Source organism: Montipora capricornis, chromosome 6, assembly GCF_036669925.1.
Source record: "Montipora capricornis isolate CH-2021 chromosome 6, ASM3666992v2, whole genome shotgun sequence".
Taxonomy (NCBI): Eukaryota; Metazoa; Cnidaria; class Anthozoa; order Scleractinia; family Acroporidae; genus Montipora; species Montipora capricornis.
In genome coordinates, this window is record NC_090888.1 from 4960264 (window position 1) to 4984476 (window position 24213).

The 24213-nt window shown below is 39.6% G+C and overlaps 1 protein-coding gene and 1 long non-coding RNA gene across 2 annotated transcripts in view; both read right to left on the bottom strand.

Moving 5' to 3' along the window:
- LOC138051340 (uncharacterized) overlaps positions 1-10075 on the bottom strand; it is a 15626-nt gene extending 5551 nt beyond the window's left edge. Inside the window, exon 1 of the long non-coding RNA XR_011132770.1 lies at positions 9809-10075. This is a non-coding gene — a long non-coding RNA (uncharacterized lncRNA). The remainder of the gene's footprint in view (positions 1-9808) is intronic.
- The window catches only part of LOC138051352 (uncharacterized), a 543513-nt gene that overhangs the window by 166575 nt on the left and 352725 nt on the right, over positions 1-24213 (bottom strand). The window lies entirely within an intron of this gene.

Sequence of the window (24213 nt, forward strand, 5' to 3'; positions counted from 1 at the left end):
TTCTAAATATCTGTAGATTCACTGACATTGCATTCATTTGGACATCTTTGATGAAGTAAGGCATCCCATTCATGATTGATGTAAGTGTACATAGATGACACATACCTTGAGGGGCAACTTTTCTGTTGTTGGAGATTTCTTGCTCCTGTTATTCTTATATTGCTCAAGCCTCAATTGTTTCTTAACCCTCTTGGAACTCCTTTTTGACATATGTACTGTAGGGCTTGGGGTGGCACTAAATCTAAATGCAATCATCACCATAATTTTGTTAAGGAACTATAACTAGTGAAAGTTTTATTATATTTAAAGAAGCTGCATGAGTTATAAGTTCACTTATTATATGGCTCTGTCTCACGAGGACTGGGAACTACAAAATTCATATATGGCTCTGTCTTACGAGGACTGGGAACTACAAAATTCACGAATTTGATTGGCTAAAATCAATATTGACCGCAGTCTAGATTTTCCCATCTAGACCGGCATCTAGACCTGTAATGTTTTCCGGTGAAAAGATGCAAACTAAAATGCAAAATATTGAGTATTTTCTTCTACCAGTCTTTATTTATGGAAGTGCCAAACACCATGATGACAAAAGAGAGGATTACGAGCAAACTTTGACAAAATTAAGTTCAGCTCATCGCCACTCATCGCCGTTCGCAAGCAAAATGTCAGTCAGTACAAAACAGTTACATTAAACAAATCAAATTGTTCTTGTTTGCCATATAATAAACATCTTATTAACCAAGCTTAGTCAGTCTGTATGGGAGAATCTTGACCTCAGTCATGTGTACAGACCTCACTGCATTCGGTCTGTACTCACGACTGAGGTCAAGATTCTCCCATACAGACCTCCTGCTCGGTTAATAAGAGCTAAGTAAACTACTGAACACTACAAAGAGAGGTGGAGATCTGGATTACTGGCAAAATATCCCATCAAGGAGGACAAATTATGGTATTTGGGATTATCTGGAACACAAGTTTCAATCCTTGAACGTGATAACATGGGACGTAGCAAAGTAGCATGCTTCATCCTCTACCAAGAGAATACAATACAATACAATACATTATTGAGTGTCGTAAAACCAAAACCAAAGTAATTACTTTGGCCAATCAAAAAGGTCGGAGACAATCCAGTAAACCAATCAAAACTCGAAGTAATTACACGTAGCTGACATTATTAAAGCGCGGGAAAATGTGCACGCAGGAGGCACGATTAGTTTTGGTTTCACTTCTGATTGGTCGAAAAAATGGCGTGAGAACTTTGAACCAATCACTGCACTGAGTGAAGTAATCATAAACCAAAGTAATTCACTAATTACTTTTGACATTCAATTGAAAACCACTCTAAACCAAAGTAATTATCTAATTATTTTCGACACTCAATTGAAGACAGCTCTATAATCAACACAGCTTTGTAAGACCAGTAATCTTTTATAAATTGCAAATGACTGTTTCAGGGTAACATTTTGTTCAAACATGGGCGAAATAGTAAAGGCAAAATAACCTCTAAATTCGAATGGGTTCGTTCCTTCCATGTTTACATTTTACTCCCATTGACGGTCAAAATATTATAAATTTACGAAAATTACAACACAGTTATTTTTGTCAATGTCATGAACGTTGGGATTGGTCAATTAATTAAACTACCTCTGTGATCTGAATCTGTCGAACATTCGATGGAGTAAATTCTCTTCAAAGCTCGTCAAGCTGACAAACTTTCAGAAGTGAGAAAGCATCATGTTTTAAATTACTCGAGTTGCATGTTTTTGTTTTTAGTTTTTTATCGGATGTTAACGGTGCCAGGTCTGTTAGCTAATTAGAGTCAGCAAATATTGTCATTTCGGTCGCTTATGTAAGCAGAAAAATCTTGACGTTATTTACAGATGCAACTAAATGTTGTCACGCTACGATAAGTTATCATTTTCTCTCAGGAGCCTACACACTTTTTGGTATAAAAGCCCAATTTCTCATCAGAAAAAGGGAACCAACGGTGCTTGCCTGTCAGGCAAGCTACGGTAAGAAAACGCTAGCCCGACAAGTCATTCCACTAGCCCCGGGCTATCGGACAGCACTTTCGTCGCGCCCTGCTATACCAAAAAGGATACCTTGAGCACCTCAAAAACCCTACCCTATTGAGCGGCACATACCTACTGTATATAGCATATATAAAGAGAGTACTCCCCCACTCCCCCCCCCCCCCCTCGGGGGGGCTCTTAAGTCTAATTTTCACTAGTGGCACAAGCATAACTAGCTTATGCTAGTGAAAATGAACGTCAAAATATTAAAGCGTTAAGTAACAGCCACGACATCCGCCATTTTGTTCAAATGCTCAGATGTGGAGAATCTGGAATGCCAGTGCTTTAATCGGCCAGACATAGCAAATTTCCTTGTGCTTATTCTGCATTTCATTTTCACACGACGCAAGTGAACGCAAGCATAAGGACAAAAACAAGGAAAACGAAAAAGTTTGATTCTTTTGTGTGTGCTTGTGCTTGCACTTGAGTCGCTCATGAAAACCAGGCTTTACCTTTCCCACGCTTTCTGCCATCTTTAGAAACTTGAATGCCAGTGCTACTCTTGCCTCATGTGGGGATGGGACCCAAAGTCAAAATTAGTCAACTGCATCACCCCCAAGGGACAGATTGTTGTGCAAAAGCGCGTCAATGCCCCTATAATCCCCGGGACTTGGGGGTGGGGGTTTCAATTGACTGGTGCATAAGTCAAAAGGTGATCACATATTTGAAGGAACAGATCAGATATGTCCATGTCAAGAGAAAAGCATGTGAGCAGCGTAAGATACATGTATGTCCAGGATTGCACTCAATATTAAAGATGCAATTGCGATTTCTGTTGACCCTTGTTCACTTGGCCATCACTTAATTGTGGTGCGAAATGCAAAAAGTACGGTCACAAAATGTTCTACTAACTCTACTCCTCAAGAAGGCATAAACATTAACCCTGCAATCCTATTGTTTTATGACAAAGAACAACTATTTTTGAAATTCTTGAAAATTTACACTTAAAATTTAATTGATCATTGTTGGTTATCTTGGGTTAATTTCCCTTGAATGTTTTCCCCTGAATGTCCTGAAGTAATTAAGGTAAGAATCTTTTTTTTCTTAAGTTTATAAAAAGTAGAGGAAGAAAAAAAAAACAGCGTTGCGTGCACTTCTCTTATCAAACGTCTCCCAATTTTTATTGATTTCTTGCCTTGTCCATGAACATGTACATATATCTGGAGGATCGAACATGCATTGCATCTAGCAGTGAGGAGGAATTGGCCTCTCCAGACTCAAAGAATGCATGTTGTCAAGATCGATGACTGGGCAAGTAGCTGGCATAATTTTGCATTTTTCATCTGGAAATTTCGGTTATCTGGACTTTTAATCTAACTAAGGTCATGATTTCTTCATGAACATTGATTTGTCGACTAGGGTTGGCCCTAGGGTTGGTTTTAAGCCTAGGGGTGACCAGGTGGTTGCCAGCATGCAACTAACATTGCCATGGAGTAGGCTCCTCTTTGGGCAATAGTGAACAATGTCTCCCATAAGTGAATGAAGAGGGTAGTTTCTAAAGAAACTGTGGTGCTGCGTCGGTGGTGAAGTAGTATACAAAAATTTGGTTTTCTCAACGAAGTTGATAATGTAAATTGGCCACTGTACAGAGATTCTAAATGCTGACGTTTCGAGCGTTAGCCCTTCGTCAGAGCAAATCGCTCTGACGCTCTGACGGATTCGCTCTGACGGATTCGCTCTGACGAAGGGCTAACGCTCGAAACGTCAGCTTTTAGAATCTCTGTACGGTGGCCAATTTACATTATCAACTCCGTTGATAAAACCACATTTGGCTGTCGGTAACCTGTCAGCCAACAGGCTACCGACACATTACCGACAAATTACCAACAGTCGGCCGATACTGTAAATTAAGTAGACCACAAAATGACCGTAAATAGAGTCAAAAACAATAAATAGAAATCTGTCGATCGTATCGTTCTTACCAATCTGTCTGATCCTCTTTGAACGGTAAAATGGTTTTTTTGTAACTCCATCTCCTAATAGTAGTAATAATTTAGTACCCATTTCTCATATCTTTGTTTTACACAACATAGACTTGGGGCAATAAATAAGCAAAGCGCAAAGTAGTGTTCCCAATCGCCCTATAATGCATTGCAAAACTATTGTTAACAGTACTTCATGTATGTCTGAACTAGAAAAACTTCTCAAAATGGCGGATAAATGAATAGGAACCAACTTTGCAATTTTGGCAAGTATCGATAGCCAACACTAAAACAGTGGACAAAAGCCATAGTAGTATCGAAAGTGCTGAGCAAAGTATCGTTATGAAATGACTCTACCTCTTTTTAGAAGCAACAGACAAGTAAATGTTTATGATCATTTAGGCATTTGCCCCACCGTCATGTTACTGACACGTTACCGACAGGTTGCCAACAGGTCACCGACTGTCGGCCGACAGTTGGCCGACAGTCGGCCAACACTTTGGCCTCAAACATAACACAAACTGTTCGCCGACAGTTGGCCGACAGTAAATTTTGGGAATTATTCTTCACTACATGTAGGTATTACCCCTTTTTGTTCTGTTGATATCTTTGAACTCAAATAATTTAAAACAAGTCTCCTGAATTAACCAACTGCAAATCTCCAATCAAAACGAATGACTTCTTTCTGCCTGGCCGCTGTGGCAACCAAAATTTGCTATAATTGGCAGCTGAAAACTTGCCTTGAGTCACCTTTGAGTGTGCACCATTTTAAAAATGTTGATTTCCTGCCTGCATTACTCATGTCAATTTCCTCCTAAATTTTATATTTGATGACCCATGATTTTGGATGCTTTCATTAATATGATCTAATACCGTCCAATGGTGAGGACGATTTATTATTAGCATCTTGCGACTCATTAAATTTAATAATGGATGTAGTCAAGGTACAATGGTGAGTAACTGTCACAATAATTATAAGCAATTATTCACCAAAGTAGAGGTGGAGAGTGGTGGATATTTACCGAGTCACAAAGCGGCAAGGTAAATATCCACCACTAACAACCGACACTCTGGTGAATAGTTGTTTTAGTATATACTAAAACAGTGATATAATAGAGTACAAAAAGGTAATTTTAACTCATTTATTCCTGCAAAGATTACAACATTTTTCGGAGGCAAATTCCGCATGAATTGCTCGCAGGTGAATAGCCAAGGATATCCTGAGTTTAAGTAGCCAGTCAGCACGTACGTTCAACGCTATCCACTTATCTGGGTATTTTTATAATTATAGTTATCAAGACTTTTACTCAGGTCCTGATTTGTTCATAATGTTGTTTGGTAGCGCAAAAGTTGGAGAGAACCACAGATCTCCCAGTTATTTGAATGTCTCCTCAAAATGTAATGTTTTGATGCAAAACTTAATGATTTGTTTGAATTCTTTTAAATTTAATGACCATTGAACACAAACTATAGGGACTGTAGTGTATGCACAATCTGTGAGCCAAGCCTGCGAACCAGGAATATACTGTCTTGTTCCCAGTTTTTCTCTCCCTACATAATTTATATGTATGATAACAATATTGTGCTTAAAACAGTGTTAGGGACTTGGAATTTGCATGGCTTGCTGACTTTCATATTGTGCACACTCCAAACTAAGGAAGTACAAACAAACAAATGTTGCCTGCATAATTTATTCATGTCATCTGCCTCCTAAACTTTATTGATAATAACCTGTGATTTTGCACGCTTTTTATCATAAATAGGACCCACTATTATCCAATAGTGAGGAAGATTTACTTTTAGCATCAGATTCTTCCGACTCGAATGATGAATGTAGTCAAGATGCAATCATGGTGAGTAGCTGCCACAATAATTTTCATTATCTGGACATTTTTACAGTTATCAAGACTTTTTTACTGATTTGTTCATGAATGTTGTTTAGTAGCACAAAAGTTGGGCAGAACCTGAGATCTCCCAGTTATTTGAATGTGCAGTCCTCAAAATGTAATGCATTTTGATGCAAAACTCAATAATTTGTTTGAATTTTTTTCAATTTAATGACCACTGAATGCAAAGTATGGGTAACTGTATGTACAATCTGTTAGCTAGCAAGCCATTAAGCTGGCGAGCCAAGCGTGTAAAGCAGAAAATGTAATACAAAAATTTGGTTTTATCAACGGAGTTGATAATGTAAATTGGCCACCGTACAGAGATTGTAAAAGCTGACGTTTAGAGCGTTAGCCCTTCGGCAGAGCAAATCAAGGGATTATGTGTTACGTTTAGTTTTTATTGTAGAGTATGAGCTAAGCTATTGGTGGTAACATGGCAACGTGAAAAGTAGTAATATATTTGTTAAATGAAAAGCGTTCGTTAATACCGTGAGTATTAAGGGTGCCGATTTGAAAGATGAATCTTTGTTCCAGATTCTTGCGGCTGTCCGTCGTACCTAGATGGAGGGAAAGGCGGCAGATAGCCATGTGTTTTTTGGAGTGGTTAGGCAGATTAAAATGGCGAGCGACTGGCTGAGATGCATCCTAGTAAATATTCTCAACAACGAAAAGGTGTTAGCGGAATCGGTCACCTATTCATCTACCTGTCTCACCAATGTATAATTTATTGCATAACGTAGAGGTTATGCAATAAATGACATTTGCGGAGGTACATGTGAAACGATCGGTGATCTTAACAGATCGCTTAGGTCCCGATATCTTGCTAGTGTTAACAATGAAAAGACAAGTTTTGCATCGTGAGCGCGCGCATTTGAAAGTGCCGGGTTGCTCGTTGGTTTTGAGCGTGCTTCTAACAGGAGCAGGGATGGCACAGTCGGTTAGTGCGCGGCCTTGGTGCAAGAGGTCCTGAGTTCGATTCCCGGATCTTGCATCCATGTTTCGACTTCTTCCTTTCCGTGTAGCTAAGCAGTTTTAAATACTCGTAAAACGGAGCACTGATGGAGAGGGGGAGTAAAATGAGCGCACCGTCGACCTCAGGTTTGTCAGTTGAATTACTGTTACGAGTTATCGACGTTAAATAAGGTCTACTTTACTTTACTTTACTTTACTAAAAAGTTGCCTACGTTTTTGTCGCGTTTGAATGAAATAAGTGGAGGTTGCGAAAAGATTCTACCAGTCTCGGGATCATTTTGGAGTAATTTAAAATTACTAAGAATGATGCTTTTGACTGAGTGATTATGAGGATGGAAAGTGAGGGTGAATGGAATTCTGTCATTCTTATCTTTTTGTGACGTTTGTAGTGATGACTGTCGATCAAATTGTTGGGCGCGATGATGGCCCGCTTTGACCACACAGACAGGATCCATGGGATAGCCATGTTTTTCGAAGAACTGGCACATCTCCTCTGATTTGCTGGAAAAATCGGGGGCATCACTACATAGACATCAAAGTGTAAGAAATTGAGAATAAGGAATGGAGTTATTGACATTTGATGGATTTGAAGGTGAATACAACAAATAACAGTGTGAATCAGTAGGTTTGTAGTGCACACTAGTACATAGCACGTTGCCTCTAATAGAAACTTTGATATCTGGGAAAGCCAATGAAGTTTCCGAAATTTCCCAGGTATATTTAAGAGACGGATGAAAGGAATTGACGGACGTTATAAATTGATCGAGTTCTTCTCTGCTGGATGAAATAGCGCCGATGCAGTCCTTGATGTAGCGGCCGTAGAGTTCAGGTTTGGGGCCATTCTACTGATTAAAAAATTGGTGTTCAACATATCCTACAAAAAGATTGGCATAGCTAGGTCCCATTCTTGTGCCCATCGCTACACCATCATTTTGTTTGTAATAGTTGCCGGCGAATGAAAAACAGTTAAGCGTTAAAACTAGTTCGGCAAGGCGGAGGAGCGTTTCCGAGCTAGGTTCTTTGACAGTGCGTTGATCGAAAAAGTGTTTAAGTGCTTGAAGACCTTCGCTATTGGGAATGACTGTGTATAGAGATGTAATGTCCACGGTGAAAATAAGTTTGTCTTGGCCGGAGAAATTGAAATGGCGGAAAATTTGTGATGCGTGTGTACTGTCTTTAATGTATGGTTGCAAAAATTTGACGATAGGCGTCATAATTCTGTCTAAGTAGCTAGTAATTAGTTCGGTGGGGCAACTACAGGCAGAAACGATAGGGCGACCTGGGTTGTCCGGTTTGTGAATTTTGGCAAGAAGTAAATGCACGAAGTTCTAGGGGTGGTGATGATGAGATTAGTGGCAGTGTCCGGTAATTCTTGATTAACTATAAGATTTTGAATGGTGTCTTTGACAAGTTTTTGATTTTTGGAAGTGAGATGTTTAGGGATTTTGGCATACAACGAGGCATCCGAACTTTGCCGCAAAGCTTCTTCTTCGTAAAGGCCGGAACGCCAAATAACTACCGCGCCCCCTTTGTCGGCCGACTTGACAACTATGTCGTTGCGTTTACTAAGATTTTTAAGCGCCGCCCACTCTTCCGAGGAAAGGTTGGAAAATTTAGTGTTGCGATTGAATTTAAGTTTGTGAATGTCGTGACGGCATTTTTTGTGAAAAAATCTAAAGAGGCTATCCTGTCTCTGTGGTCAAAGCGGGCCATCATCGCGCCCAACAATTTGATCGACAGTCATCACTACAAACATCACAAAGAGATCAGAATGACAGAATTCCATTCACACTCGTCTTCCTTCCTCACAATCACACAGTCAAAAGTATCATTCTTAACAATTTCAAATTACTCCAAAATGATCTCGAGACTGGCAGAGTCTTTTCCCAACCTCCACTTATTTCATTCAAACGTGACAAAAACATAGGCACCTTTTTTAGTTAGAAGCGCGTTCAAAACTAATGAGCAACCAGGCACTTTCAAATGTACGCACTCACGATGGAAAACTTGTCTTTTCATTCTTAACACTAGCAAGATATCGGGACCTAAGCGATCTGTTAAGATCACCGATGGTTTCACATGTGCCTCCGCAAATGTCATTTATTGCATAACCTGTACGTTATGCAATAAATTATACATTGGTGAGACAGGTAGACGACTAGGTGACCGATTCCACGAACACCTTCGCGATGTTGAGAAGAATGACAAGGATGCATCTAAGCCAGTCGCTCGCCATTTTAATCTGCCTAACCACTCCAAAAAACACATGGCTATCTGCGGCCTTTCCCTACATCTATTGTAGGTACGACGGAAAGCCGCAAGAATCTGGAACAAAAATTCATCTTTCAAATCGGCACTTTTAATTCTCACGGTATTAACGAACGCTTTTCATTTAACTAATATATTCCTATTTTTCACGTTGCCATGTTACCACCAATAGCGTAGCTCCTACTCCACGATAAAAACTACACGTAACTCATGATCCCTCCATTCGCTCTGACGAAGGGCTAACGCTCGAAACGTCAGCTTTTAGAATCTCTGTACGGTGGCTAATTTACATTATCAACTCCGTTGATAAAACCAAATTTTTGTATACTACTTCCCCACCGACGCAGCACCACAGTTTCTTTAGAAACTACCCCTTCAGAAAATATAATGTCTTGTTCCCAGTCCTTCTCTCCCAACAGGGCTCGAAATTAAAAAAAATTCCAAGTCGCCTTTTGGCGACAATCAAAGAAAAAATGGTTGCCAAATGCAAAAATGCAGTCGCCAGCTAGTACAAGAACAGAAACTCAGATTAGAGCCTCATTTAATTAGCATTGTTGTTCGGCTTCTGGTAGATTGTGGCAGCTGCGGTTGTGGGACAGACCAAAATACTCGATCTTGAATGACTTAAAACATGAAAACACGAAAGAAAAAACTCCTGAACACTTCTGCGTGACAATCTTACCTTAAGCAGTAAGCGAACAAAGTAATAAGAACATTTCAGGGTTACTTTGGCCAGGAACAACTGCATCTTTCACATCGCACGCTCTGAAGAAACGTTTTTGAAAGGCTTTGAAACGCTTCTTGTTTGCATTCTAGCAACTATCTTGTTTCCTGGTAATTTCTAGACTGCAGCAAATTACGAAAATCGCTCAGTGTATCCTTCTCTTATGAGAAATAATTCATGACTTTCGGTGTAGACTCGTCTCACTTGATCGAGGACATGGTGAAAGCCGGTAAATGCAGCGGCCTTTGAACATAATGTTGCGCCCGCGATCATCATGCGAAAGACGTTGTAATGTCCTCTCCGAGGTCGCGATTCAAGTGTTTTTGGAAAAGGTAAACAGATTTAATTTGCATTTCCTTTTGCAGAAAAGCAGAAATGAGACTAAGGAAATTGTTTCTCACCTTAAGTGTTCTATTTATCAGAGGAACATAGTCGCCAAAGTGGCGACTAAACTCGAATTTTCAGTCGCGAAGTTAAAAGTTTTAGTCGCATTGGCGACCGTATCGGTCGCAATTTCGAGCCCTGCCCAACATATACATACGATAACAATATTGTGCTTTAAACAGTGTTAGGGACTTAGCATTTGCATGGCTTGCTGGCTTTCATACTGTGCACACTCCAAACTAAGGAAGTACAAACAAACAAATGTTGCCTGCATAATTTACTCATGTCATCTGCCTCCTAAATTTTACTGAATAATAACCTGTGATTTTGCACGCTTTTTATCATAAATAGGACCCACTATTATCCAATAGTGAGGAAGATTTACTTTTAGCATCAGATTCTTCCGACTCGAATGATGAATGTAGTCAAGATGCAATCATGGTGAGTAGCTGCCACAATAATTTTCATTATCTGGACATTTTAGTTATAGTTATCAAGACTTTTTACTGATTTGTTCATGAATGTTCTTTAGTAGCACAAAAGTTGGGCAGAACCTGAGGTCTCCCAGTTATTTGAATATGCAGTCCTCAAAAGCCTGCGAGGCTGAAATACTTGTTTCCAGTTCTTCTTTCTCTACATACAGTTGAAGCTTTCGTCCACTCCGTGAATGTTCGAAAAAGTGGTCTACCTTTCAGCAAAAGTCTCTAGGATTTGTAAACTCTTATTGATGACACAGAAGACAGGCCTTCTGACAGGGTGCGCAGGTGCGGAACCTCACAATTCTGTAAAACCCGCACAATTCCGCACAATTCGGGAAAATTTGCAAAATACCGCACAATACGGACTGATCTACTCAAAATTTTAATCAAAACGCATTTTTCTACTGAGTATCAGGAGATCTAGAATATATTTAGGCTATTTTCAGACTATTTACCTTGAAAACACTCTAGTATTTCCACGCTTTCACCGAACAACTCGTCGATTGGGTTACACAATTAGTGACTGATACAGACTATTTAGATATACATGACGTACATTAGAGGCTCGCTAGGTTTTCTGGGGCAATTTCCTCGAGCGGTTTTGTTTAGCACATTCGATTGCTTCAACAAACATAAAATCAGTTTTAAATAGGTTCTCAACTTTAGTCAATAATATAAAAATCAATCGAAGTAAAATGTAGAGTACACTAAGTCAGCCATTACAGCAGGAATTTCACGTTGATATGGTTTAAAGAAAAGGTAGGCAAGGAGAACACGATGTTTGCAAGATTGCGCAATCCCGCACAATTTCCCGCACAATTGACGACTGTTTTTATTTCTTTGTTGGAAATCTCCCTAAATTCTTTAACTCATTAGAGAGTATGACAAAAAGTTATATAGTAGAAACAAAACAACAAAAATATAGAGTCGCAAATTAAATTTGTAATCGTAGGGACAACCATTTGCGCTGAATTGTGTCGCGAGGTCTGTCGCCAGTGGTTTAACAAAACGAAATTGGAGCTGCAATACAGGTGTGCAAAAACTGCTGAAAATGGTGAATGATTGAGGTAATGGATCATGGTTCAACCACATTACAATCTTGCTCTACATCTCCAAATTGAAACAAAATGCATGATGAGAAACAAAACAATTTTTTATCGCTTTATTTATTTTAGCAAAAGTTTTGGCAAAATGCCAACTGCTAACCCTTTTATTTCAAGGGTGAAAGCTGGTCGCACATTGGTGACTTCTCCAGATATTTTAATCGCAATCTCGAGTCCTGATTTGCACCATTAGCATGTATTGGAGGGGCCTAATTATTAGTTTTAGAAATTGTTGAAATTTCTGCATAATCCGGTGTAATTTCCTCTCTGTCCAACATTGGCTTGCATACTGTCCACTCTTCAAACGAAAGAAGAACAAACAAACAAAAGAAAATGTTGGCTGCATTACGTAATTATGCCAACTGCCTCCTAAATTTTATACCTGCTTTTTCCATGAACATGTATTATTAGCAGAGTCCAATACTCATTTCGTCTGGCAGTGAGGAGGAATTAACCTCTCTAGACTCAAAGAAATGTGAGTGGTCAAAATGGGGTTGTATAGCTACCATCGTTGTGTTTGGCAAGCACAACGTTGGATGAAAATATTTTATCGTCATGTGCTCAATTTGCCACTGGGGCAGTACTCAAACCATTACAGCCTTCCATAAATGTTATTGATAACTCCTAAATATGTTCTCTAGAGCTATGATGAGGATCTAAATTCCTCGATTAGTGAGGATGTCTTGGAGAAAGCTGGCTCTCAGTGGAGCAGTAAAGACATCATGGTAAGTCACTGACAGGTTTTATTTAATTAAATCCTTGATTGCAATGCTAAAGTTTGGTAAACTTCATCAGGTGTACTGTAAAATCTATTATTAAACTGAAGAATGCTTGTTTGTAACATTCAGGGTAATTGGTATTTGTTTCTAGGTTAAATTATTTAATATTTCTTTGCTTAGGATATGGTTACTGATTTTGTATTCTGGATGCATAGTGTAGAGAACACTTTCAGTTACTACAAATTGTCTGTATCCTCATCACAAGCAAAACTGAAGCTGAGTCAAAGTGTCAGGGGACACTGTGACTCTTATTAATTAATCAAGTGAAGCTATGATCCTTGCAGTTATGAACGCAATTTTTGCAATTGCGTAAAGAAGCTTGAAAAATTCAGGACTTCAACGGGATTTGAACCCGTTGATACAGGGATACCGGTATCACGAGGTCATGGGTTCAAACCCCGTTTGAACCCATAACTGCATGGATCATGTAGCTTCACTTGATTTCATATCTGCAGTTCATATATGATCCATTTCATGTATTGTTTCACTGTTTCATTAATTACATGTAAGTTGGCATACATCTAATTAGTATATGCATTTGTGGACATTCTGATCAATGTTATCATTTTAATGAAGTCTCTTGATAAATGTTAATTACTTGTTTAGACTGGGTGGTTGGCAAAAGAAGGATTGGACCGGACCGGACCGGACCGGACCGGACCAACAACAAAATTCCCGCCCAAAGTAGACACATGAAACCCCGTAAGGTTGCTAGTTACAGTATGCACCTATCAATGTTAAGCCCCGGGGAGGTGGAGTCGGGCATGGGGGTGGGGATTTTGACATTTTCATGTACAAAAATTCAAATTTTCCATCCGTGGTACAAAATAATTGGTCAAAATGTTCACCCGGTGGCAAGTGAATTAAAAGGTGGTAAAATGTCCTTTGTACGATCAAAATCGCTAGCCTGGGGAAGTCACATAGCATCAAGATCCCAACCCTGGGGACAGACCTCACGGTCAAACTCCTGTGGCTAGCCCAATCCCCCCTCCATGTGGCTTAACATTGATACATGTAGGTGCATTAAGGTAACTTCCCACCTTTGCGAGAGTCCTTTGGGGGGAAAAGTTCGCGCGCGCGCTAGTTTCAATAAATTCCTAACAAACTATACATCAGATGAAAGCTTAGTAAATGTAGTTTACGATAAAATTATTGCTTAAGTGAGTTTTTCTTCTGTTAAGTATGAGGATTGGCGCTGGTACAATGTAAGACGCGAAACTGCTGAGGGTTCTTCTATTGAACTTATTGAATATCGAATGCCGCAGCACAAGCAAAATCACTGCACAGTGTTATTCACAAGGCATCAATTAACAAACGTTGACAGGAAATTCTGATATTTAAGATATTTTCCCATGGCCTTCATTTACACATCTTGCATATTTTTGGCTACTCCAACTTTAGATGCGGATATCTAGACAACCAATCAGAATATCGAAAACGCTTGAGACACTTGCTCGTGCTGCGGCATCCGATACCCAATAAATTCAATAAGGAACCCTTGCTGGTTTCACGTCTCACTGGCTGCTGACACTAAAAGGAAAACTCGGTTAAACAATATTTAAATTACTTAACTCCCTGAAAAAGTCTGGCCGTGCCTGACGAAATATTGGTCAAACAAAAACTATGTATCCTCACAGCGTACAACCAGCCTTCCATAATTATTTTTTTTTTAGTTTAAGTATTATTTTCTGGTCAGATCTCCCAAGATCCGGCACTTGTAATTTGTTCAGCTGGCCCTTGCATACCAGAACTGTCCGTGACATTTATTAAGCTTTCTTCTGATGTATAGTTTATGATTTTATTGAAACTAGCGCGCATACGAACTTTTTCCCGCATGACACCCGCGAAGGTGGGAAGTAACCTTAACTGGAGACCCAGGGATTTCATGTGTCTATTGGCGGGAATTTTGTTATTGATCCAGTCCGGTCTGGTCCGGTCCAATCCAGATTTTGCCAACAGCCTTTAGACTGAAATAATCCAGCAAGAAGAATTTACCTCTTGTAGAGCTACATAATAAGGTCCCCAAGATATGATTATAAATGAAGTAGTTTTTGGCTACCTAAAAAGAGTCACTGGCGAAATTTCTGGTCTCTGAGATGCTGAAAATAAGTTAGTTTAGCTTTGGTTTTGATATATGAAGGGAGCTTGGAGAACAAAAATGGCCACTGAAATTTATTTTGATCACAAATACTCAACACATATTAAATTTCAACATTGTTGAACATCAGCTGCAACAAATGTTGATCAACAAGTTAATTATAATCATGAATACTTTATTTGCTACTGCAGGACTCTCTAGAGGATGCATGTCCAGGTAATACTTACAGTTGCTAATCATGTAAATAATAAACTGTTATTGTTCTTAATCATGTTCAAAGGATTTTGGATTGTTGACAAATTTGATTGAGATCTGGTTTTAAACATGCTGATCAATGGAAACATGGCATCAAAAAAACTGTTACTGAAAATGGAGTACATAACTATAAGCCAGTTCTACAATCATGTGCAGAACACGCGACCTTGGGTAGAGGCAAGAGCACACTTCGCTGAATAGATGAGATGTTACGAGTTATCGACGTTAAATGTGATTGCTTTATCAGCTGTTTCCAAAAAACAGTGGCGTGCCAGTGAGGCTTGTTGGGCATTCTGCACATGATTGTGAAACTGGCTGATTAATAGACCAGGTATAACTTTTTTTGGGCCTTGTCACAAAAAGGAATAAACTAATTCTGTATTAGCATGTGATGATTTGCTTGCTTGGCGATTTTTAGGCAAGTCTTAATGTCATTGCAATCATATTGGTGAGAATGGTTGTGGTCAAGCTGGCACCAGGTATTCAGCCTGGGTGATATTTCTTTCGTATATATACCTTCAGTCTTTTTTGGGAACTAGTGTAGCAGCGGAAAGGGTCAACAGAATACCCCCCTCTTCGCAATTTTCCACCCCCCCCCCCCCCACCTATCTCTCTCCCCTTTATATCGTTAAATTGTCACTAAATAGAACTACCCACAAACTTTCAAAAAGCGATGGGAGTGAGTATCCAGTTTAGTCTCCCTGCAGCTGAACGTCATGGTGCGTGCTGTACGTGGGGTCCGTCTGGTACGACTTGGCCACTTGAAAAAAAAAAAAGTGTGCATGACCAGCAACATCGAACCAGTGTGTCTTTCAGACGATAGAGAGATTTAGCATCGCGTATACGTCAAACACAAAGGTCAAATGCCGTTTCACTTTCCACGTAAATTTTTTGGATTTAGCTTCGCATGACCAACGTCATCCCAGATGGACTAGGACTTCAATGTAAACACTGCGAGTTTCTAACATTACAAAATGGCGACCACGAGATGGTCTGTTACAATTTGTCTCTTGTTGAATTTTATAAATTACAAAGCAAGTTCAGTATTTTCTATTTTAGTGTCATCTGGTTTTTAGGCAACCAATTTGTGAAATAATTGAGCTTATGCATGGCAGGAGAAGATGAGACCAGCAACAGCGACGTGTCCAGCGAAAAATGATGACCTTGAGATATTTTTATTGGCTACCGAAGATTTAATAGAAAATTTAAATCTCGTCGTTCCAGTAATGTATGTCGTCAGCGAATTGAATATGTATTTTTTATTTTTATTTTTGGCACGTTGAAGCTAAAAAGAGCAAGAAGGAAGAGTGTCCAGGATGCAAAAAGAATTTTACAAGGAGGACCATAAAGAGGCATCTGAAAGAGGGATGTCCCAAGAAAAAGGAGAAGAAGAGGGAAAGAAATTGCAAAAAGTAAGCAAAACTAGACGCTCCATGAGCGTACACTGGGTTGCCTGTGGTACGTGTTACTCAAAAACAGAAGGGACTATTCAAGTTCAATATGTCGCTCTAATAGTCCACGGTATTGTTTTGGTATTGTATATCATTGTCGTGTCATGGTAAAAGTCTTAGGTAAATAGCACCCTGAGAAGACATGTGGTTACTAGCAAAGTAATAAACACAGAAAGACTGAAGAAAATAAAGGAAATCGACAAACATTGGCTTCTAGGCTGACATGTTGATCATTTACAAGTTCCCTTACAACTTCTTTTTACCACAAGCTTAAGCGAGCACTCAGAGCGTCTGACAGCATTGTAATACAAAAATTCACTGAAGTTGAGACCTGTCCGGCGGGCCGGTTAGTATCTGGATGGGTGACCTAAAAAACGTACCACTGCATAACAGAAGCATATTCTATTTTAACATCCAGAAATGCGAACTAAGCAAGATACAGATTTTGTTAGCTTGCTTTATGCAAAACAATATTGATGCAAAAGTAAATAAACATTGTACAGTACTCAGTTTTTAGGAGGAGCAGAAGGAAGTTTTCAGGACGGTCGATCAAGACTAAGATATTTTGCCATCCGCGACAAAATTATGACATGAATACAACATTAATTTTGAACAGCGAATATGAAAAGTTAGCATCAGCGAAAAACATTTTGCGAGATTTTTGCTACGTTCAAATTTGTTATTGTACTTTTGGCTGCACAAGTCGCACTAGAGGACAAAACTGTTTACTTATGTCAAAAATCTGTCATCACAATGAAAAACCAAGTGCGACCGGTTTGTCCACCGAAGGACAAAATTTGGTCGCAGACGGACAAACTTCAAAGATGCCGTCAACTACCTCTGGAGCAGGCCAAACTGAAACAAATCTTAGAAAACAATAGTGAGGGTGTCTTGATTCGGAAATGATTTGACAGGTGATATGTAGCAGAGTCTCTATTCGATAGACTTCGCGGTAAAATTGATAACGTTCTCATTTCGCAACAACATGAATCCAGGCGCGGGCGACCAATATTTTCCGTATGAAATGGGGCAACAATTTCCTCAATATCCACCAGGATGGATCTATCCGATGCCTAGGCCTTACATATTCAACGATCGAGGAACTCCCAGCCCATCTCCTTCTACCACGAGTTCTGACTCGTTGCAAGAATCCTTTCAGTTCAGCGAAGACGGCTCAATGCCGGGATCATCTTAAACTTTTTTGCGCCGTACATCATCGTCAGCCGAGAACATTTTGAGATCCCTCGTGTCGCGGTTTGTGGATGGACAGCATGGTGTGATGTTTTGTTCACATATTTTGTTCTCAAGTGCGACAGTAGCTTTCCGGACAATTTTTTTTTGTCACTGGCCGATTTCAAGTCAGATTTGTCCTGAACAAATCCGAAATTGCCCTCTAATGCGACTTGGCCCTTTAAATCGCAAAATCGAAAGTGACATCGAATTCAGCGAGTGCCGTGATCAAGTTACCGCGGCGTGTTTACTCGCGAAACACTGAAGCATCTGGGTCAAATGATGGCAAGATACCGGGTTTTTGTTTTCGTTAGTTTTTCTTTTCCTTTCAAATATTATAAAGTTTGACAAGAAATGTGCCAATTCAACACAAAGATCACAATCGCCCAACTTTTGAGGTTGACCATTGTTTCTGCAAAGTCAAAGATTTACTCTCCAAGACGAGGTTATTTATCACCAGGTATTTCCATCGTTTTGGGAATAGCAGCTACTTTATTACTGGGTTGCCAGTATCACAAACCCAGTCGGAATCTGTCTTTAATTTCGTCGTTTTTTTATTTTTCGTTTTCCTTTTTTTTCCGTGTCGGTAAAAGTCTTGCCTGTCACTCCCCTGCTAAGTGGTGTCTTTGTGCATAGAGCCTTCTGCGCGTATTTTCTTAGGATCGAGAGGGTAGTGGGAAATGCGTAGATTTCTCTGGTAGACACAGTAGAACGATTAACTTAACCGGCAATGGCGTCGAAAGTCATGTAACGCGAATGGCGTTTTAGTGGATCTTTGAACAAAATATACCCTTATGAAGCTCAATAATGGCAAGCGAATTGGATACTGAACAAGACAGGCGGTCGAATGTTAAAAGCGACGAGTAATGGACTTCGACAACAATCTGCCGCCCGTCGAGCCGTAATCAAAGTGAGCTGTCTTCCTAAACTTTTATCAAGTGTGGTGTTTTGTACAACACTGAAACCAAATGAACAGTTCTCTGGTTACTCAGTATGGGTTCAACAAAGACAGAGAACGAATCCATATAGTGGATCTGTTATCTCAGTTGTCTCGCTAAAAAAGTTCTCAACTCTGCACAGTCTTCCGGTATAACAATTGGAAATTTCACTAATAAGTCATTGACGTGAATGGCGTTTTAGTGGATCTTTAAACAAAATATACCCTCATGGAGCTCAAGAATGGATCGTCAATTGGATGAGCAAGACAGCGCTGAAAAATAAATATCTGGATTTTAAGCGACGAGTAATGGTCTTCGACAACAATTTCATTTTTCGCCTTGTTTGGATATCAAGTGAGCTTTGTTTCTAATATTTTACTAACTTGATATTATATAAAACACGGAAATCAAATAGCATTTTTTTTTTATGGATTTAACAAATTAACATTAAAGGAACGAACGCCTTGAATGCATCACAGTGTTTACTCAAGTCGCATCTTAGTTGTCTGGTACTCAGTACCGGTATTTTGTACTCAACTCTGCAAAGATGTAAAATATTTGGAAATGTGGCAGTGAAGAGTTATTTGAATGAAAGTTGTTGTCGCTTTTGTGCTTCATTATTTACGGTCAAGGTTCCGTGTCGAAAAGGGTTTGATGTGAACTGTCAAAACTGTACATGTATTTAATTGCAGCTCTTGTTTGCGCGCCCGCAATTAAAATAGGAAGGTTTTTTTGCCTCTAATAGTAAATATGTTTTTTGTTTCAAGTAATTTTTCGCTGGAAAAGGATTTTGCCAAGATATTTCCAGCCTTTGTGAACTTTAATATGATGTGTAATTTTCGAGCTTAACAAATTTGCATACGTGTGTTGAAATGTGATACGAGAGCATTTTTGTGGTATAGTGTAACGAAAATAAACAGGTCTGTTGGAAGCTTGCTTGAGTTTCAACAAAATGAGCCCCAAAATCGGCAAGAAAAAATGTGACACTGATGAATAATAAAGTAGCTGCTATCCCCAAAACGATGGAATTACCTGGCGATAAATAACCTCGTCTTGGAGAGTAAAGTTTTGACTGTCAACCTGAAGAGTTTGGCGATTGTGATTTTTTTGTTGAATTCGCATATTTCTTGTCAAACTTTATAACACTTGAAAGAAAAAGAAAACTAACAAAACAAAAAACCCGGTATCTGTGTCAAATGATGATTTGACACAGATGCTTCACTGTTTCGCGAGTAAACACGCCGTTGTAACTTCATCACGGCGCCCGCTGTATCCGATGTCACTTTCGATTTTGCGCTTTTGCTTGTGCAGCCAAAAGTACACTAGCAAAAATCTCCCAAAATGTTTGTCGCTGATCGTAACTTTTTATAGTCGGGGTTAAAAATTAATGTTGTTTTCATGTCGTAAATGTTGTTGCTGATGGCAAAATATTTTATTCTCGATCGACTGTCCAGAAAACTTCCTTCTGCTCTTCCCAAAAACTTTGTATCACTATTTATTTACTTTTGCATCAATATTTGTTTCGCATAAAGCAAGCTAACAAAATCAGTTCTTTGCTTGGTCCGCATTTGTTAGCGTTAAAATAGAATTTTCGGTCCAATGCTTCTGTTTTGAGGGGTATATTGTTTTGGTCTCCCATCCAGATACTAACCCCGCCGAACCCCTAGGGATTAACTTCAGCGAACTTTAGTATAACAAAGCTGTCGGGTTGCTCAGAGGGCACGCTTAAACTTGTGGTGAAAAGAAGTTGTGAGGGAACTTGAAAATTATCAACACGTCAGCCCAGAAGCCAATGTTTCTCGCTTCTCTTTTATTTGTTATTCTTCAGAGACTGGAATGCTGTAGTTCAATACCACACAATTCAGTGCCTTCTGATTTTCTGTAACACGTACAACAGGTTTTCCCCTGCTAAGTGGTGTCTTTGTGCATAGAGCCTTCTGGGCGTATTTTCTTAGATCGAGAGGGTAGTGGGAAATGCGTAGATTTCTCTGGTAGACACAGTAGAACGATTAACTTAACCGGCAATGGCGTCGAAAGTCATGTAACGTGAATGGCGTTTTAGTGGATCTTTGAACAAAATATACCCTTTTGAAGCGCAATAATGGCAAGCGAATTGGATACTGAACAAGACAGGCGGTCGAATGTTAAAAGCGACGAGTAATGGACTTCGACAACAATCTGCCGCCCGTCGAGCCGTAATCAAAGTGAGCTGTCTTCCTAAAATTTGCCAAGTGTGGTGTTTTGTACAACACTGAAACCAAATGAACAGTTCTCTGGTAACTCAGTATGGGTTCAACAAAGACAGGGAAGGAATCCATATAGTGGATCTGTTATCTCAGTTGTCTCGCTATTTGTATTTACCAGGTCTCAACTCTGCACAGTCTTCCGGTATAACAATTGGAAATCTCACTAATAAGTCATTGACGTGAATGGCGTTTTAGTGGACCTTTAAACAAAATATACCCTCATGGAGCTCAAGAATGGATCGTCAATTGGATGAGCAAGACAGCGCTGAAAAATAAATATCTGGATTTTAAGCGACGAGTAATGGTCTTCGACAACAATTTCATTTTTCGCCTTTGGATATCAAGTGAGCTTTGTTTCTAATATTTTACTAACTTGGTATTATATAAAACACAGAAATCAAATAACAATTTTTTTATGGATTTAACAAATTAACATTGAAGGAATCGAACGCCTACAAGAATGTATCACAGTGTTTACTCAAGTCGCATCTTAGTTGTCTTACAATTTACATTTACCGTTATTTTGTACTCAACTCTGCAAAGGTTAAAAAAATTGGAAATGTGACAGTGAAAAATTATTTGAATGAAAGCTTGTTGTCTCTTTTGTGCTTTATTATGTACGGTCAAGGTTCTTTCGAAAAGGGTTTGATGTGAACTGTCAGAAATTTATTTAATTGCATATGCTTTGTGATTTTTATGTTTCGCTTGCACGCACGCAACTGAAATAGGAAGGGTTTCTTGCCTCTTATAGCAAATATGTTGCTTGTTTCAATAAATGTTTCGCTGGAAAATATTTCTGTGAAATTTCCAGCTTTTGTAAATTTATCATGTTGTGTAATTTTCGAGCTTAGCAAATTTGCATACATGTGTTGAAATGTGATACGGGAAGAATTTTTGTGGTAACGCATAAGTCACGAAAATAAACAGGTCCGTTGGAAGCGTGCTTGAGTTTCAACAAAATGACCCCCAAAATCGGCAAAAGATTGTGATGCTGATGAATAATAAAGTAGCTGCTATTACCAAAACGATGGAATTACCTGGTGATAAAAAAGCTTGTCTTGGAGAGACAATCTCTCTGGGTTCAGTGCTTTGCTAGTAACCACATGTCTTCTCAAGGGGGTATTTTTCTAAGACTTATACCATGGCGCTACAATGATAGACAATACCAAAACAATATCGTGTACTGTTAGACCTACATATTACGCAAAGACAACTGTCAACATGTCATCCCAGAAGACAATGTTTTTCACTTCCCATTTATTTTCTTCAGTCTTTCTAGGTTCAGTACTTTGCTAGTAACCACATGTCTTAGGTTATTTACCCAAGACTTCTACCATGGCACTACAATGATAGACAAAACCAAAACAATATCGTGCACTGTTAGAGCTACATATTACGCAAGGACAACTTGAATCTCCTGAAAGACAACACACAGCTCAGTTGACATTTTATATGGAATAAATCGCTGTGTTACTTCACTACCACACATAATCAGTGCATGTCTATTTTTTCTAAAGAGGACAGGAATTTCTTCTTTCTGACAAATGATTAATTAATAGGCCGGTAGCCAGGTTTTTAACCTCAGAAAAGGATCTGTTTCGTCGTACGAACGTGTGAGGACCTGTGAGCCAAAGGGCCTCTGCTGGTATGACTTCTGGGTGACCCCTTAAATGGTCTTAATGACCCCCCAACTTGAAAAAAATTGCCTGGAACGCTGCACGTACCACAGGCAACCCAGTGTACCCTCACGGAGGGTCTAGTTATTCATCAGCGTCACAAATTTTTGCCGATTTTGGGGCTCATTTTGTTGAAACTCAAGCAAGCTTCCAACAGACCTGTTTATTTTCGTGACTTCTGCGCTGATTGCAATGCAATACCACAAAAATCCTCCCTCATCACATTTCAACAGACGTATGCAAATTTGTTAAGCTCCCGAGTTTTGCTCCCGTTTCTTTTAACTTGTTTTTTTACATCTTGGTTTTTTGCTTTCGGCTTTTGCCCGTTTGCTGTCCAGTGTTTTCATGGTCAATTTTATTAGTTTGTCATTTTTTCGTTGATTGTATTAACCTTTTGACCATTTCTTGCATCAGTTGTTCATATTTAATTGTAATGAGACTTTAACGATTCCTTTTATTTTTTCGTATAATTTGTCTTAATACATGTATTGAATAAACGCTGGTTTCCGCAGTTCCTGAGGCACCCAGCACAGTCGCACTCCATTTGTTGTAGTGTCGTTTTAATTATTGCCTCGCTTTGCGAGCTTTGCGTAGGGTAGTAATGAATTTGAGGCGGCTAGTTGCGGTCTGGACGAGTCAGCCAGCGCTAGCACTGAAAGAACTACATGAAGTAAAACTACACGGAACCATTGGCCGACGAGGAATGGCTAAAAAATTACAGAAAAGAACAAGAGGATAAGGAAGGTCACGCGAGAGAAGTAAATCAAGGCTTATGTCTGTTCCTGTTAGCGAATCTCGTCTCGTCGTCTTCAACGATCTCTTCATCTTACTGTTCATACAATACTGGAAGTCATCCTGTTCGAAGTGAATCTAGCACGGTGACGAAGTTTTACCGGGCTTCCAGATCTTCCTTTGCACCAAGACAAAATATACGGCCATTTTTCCTTCTTTTTTGAGCTATTGTGTTTTCTGAGTCGAAGAAAGGATCCCTATTCATACTTATTATTTTTTCAGCATCAGCTGTGTTGTTACATCGATTGGTAACGCATCTTTCAGGCATTTTTTCACGTCTCATATTCTCTTATGTGTTCTTGAATCTACGTCATAAGTTGAGAGAAGACTTCAACGAGTGGTGTGCCAAAATGGCGAGCACTTTGAACACTACTATGCACCTGTCAAATGGGGTGGAGATTTTGATGTTTTCTTAAAAAGTGAGTCAAATTCCCCACGTCCGCGACAACATAATTGGCCAAAAGTATCAAAAGCTCCCATCCTGGGGTGAGTAAAAGTGACCGAAATAATACCCTTTAAGCTGAGCAAACCGCCTCACGAAGCAGTTTGCTCAGCTCTTTCCTCAACTGTGAGGCGGGCTTTAGATCTTGCTGCACACAATAAGAGTGCAAATGTATGTACCACTCACCCTTCGTTGAGCGATCTCTCACGAACGCGGGAAGTTCATTCGAACGCCTTCTGGTCCAAGATGGCAGAGGTATTTCCAAGCAACCTCGTCCCGAGGCCCATTCCCTCACTGCTTGGGGAGGAAAAAGCCTTGGAAACAAGGTTGATTTCCACGCCCTCTTCATTATCCAAGATGGTGGCCATGTCAAATTCCCCACCCTGGGGTCAGACCTCACAGTCAAAGCCCCGTGAGTAGCCCGAATCCCCCCCTCCCCCCTCCCCCAAGGGCTTAACATTGATAGGTGCCTCACAAAATCAGAAAATTC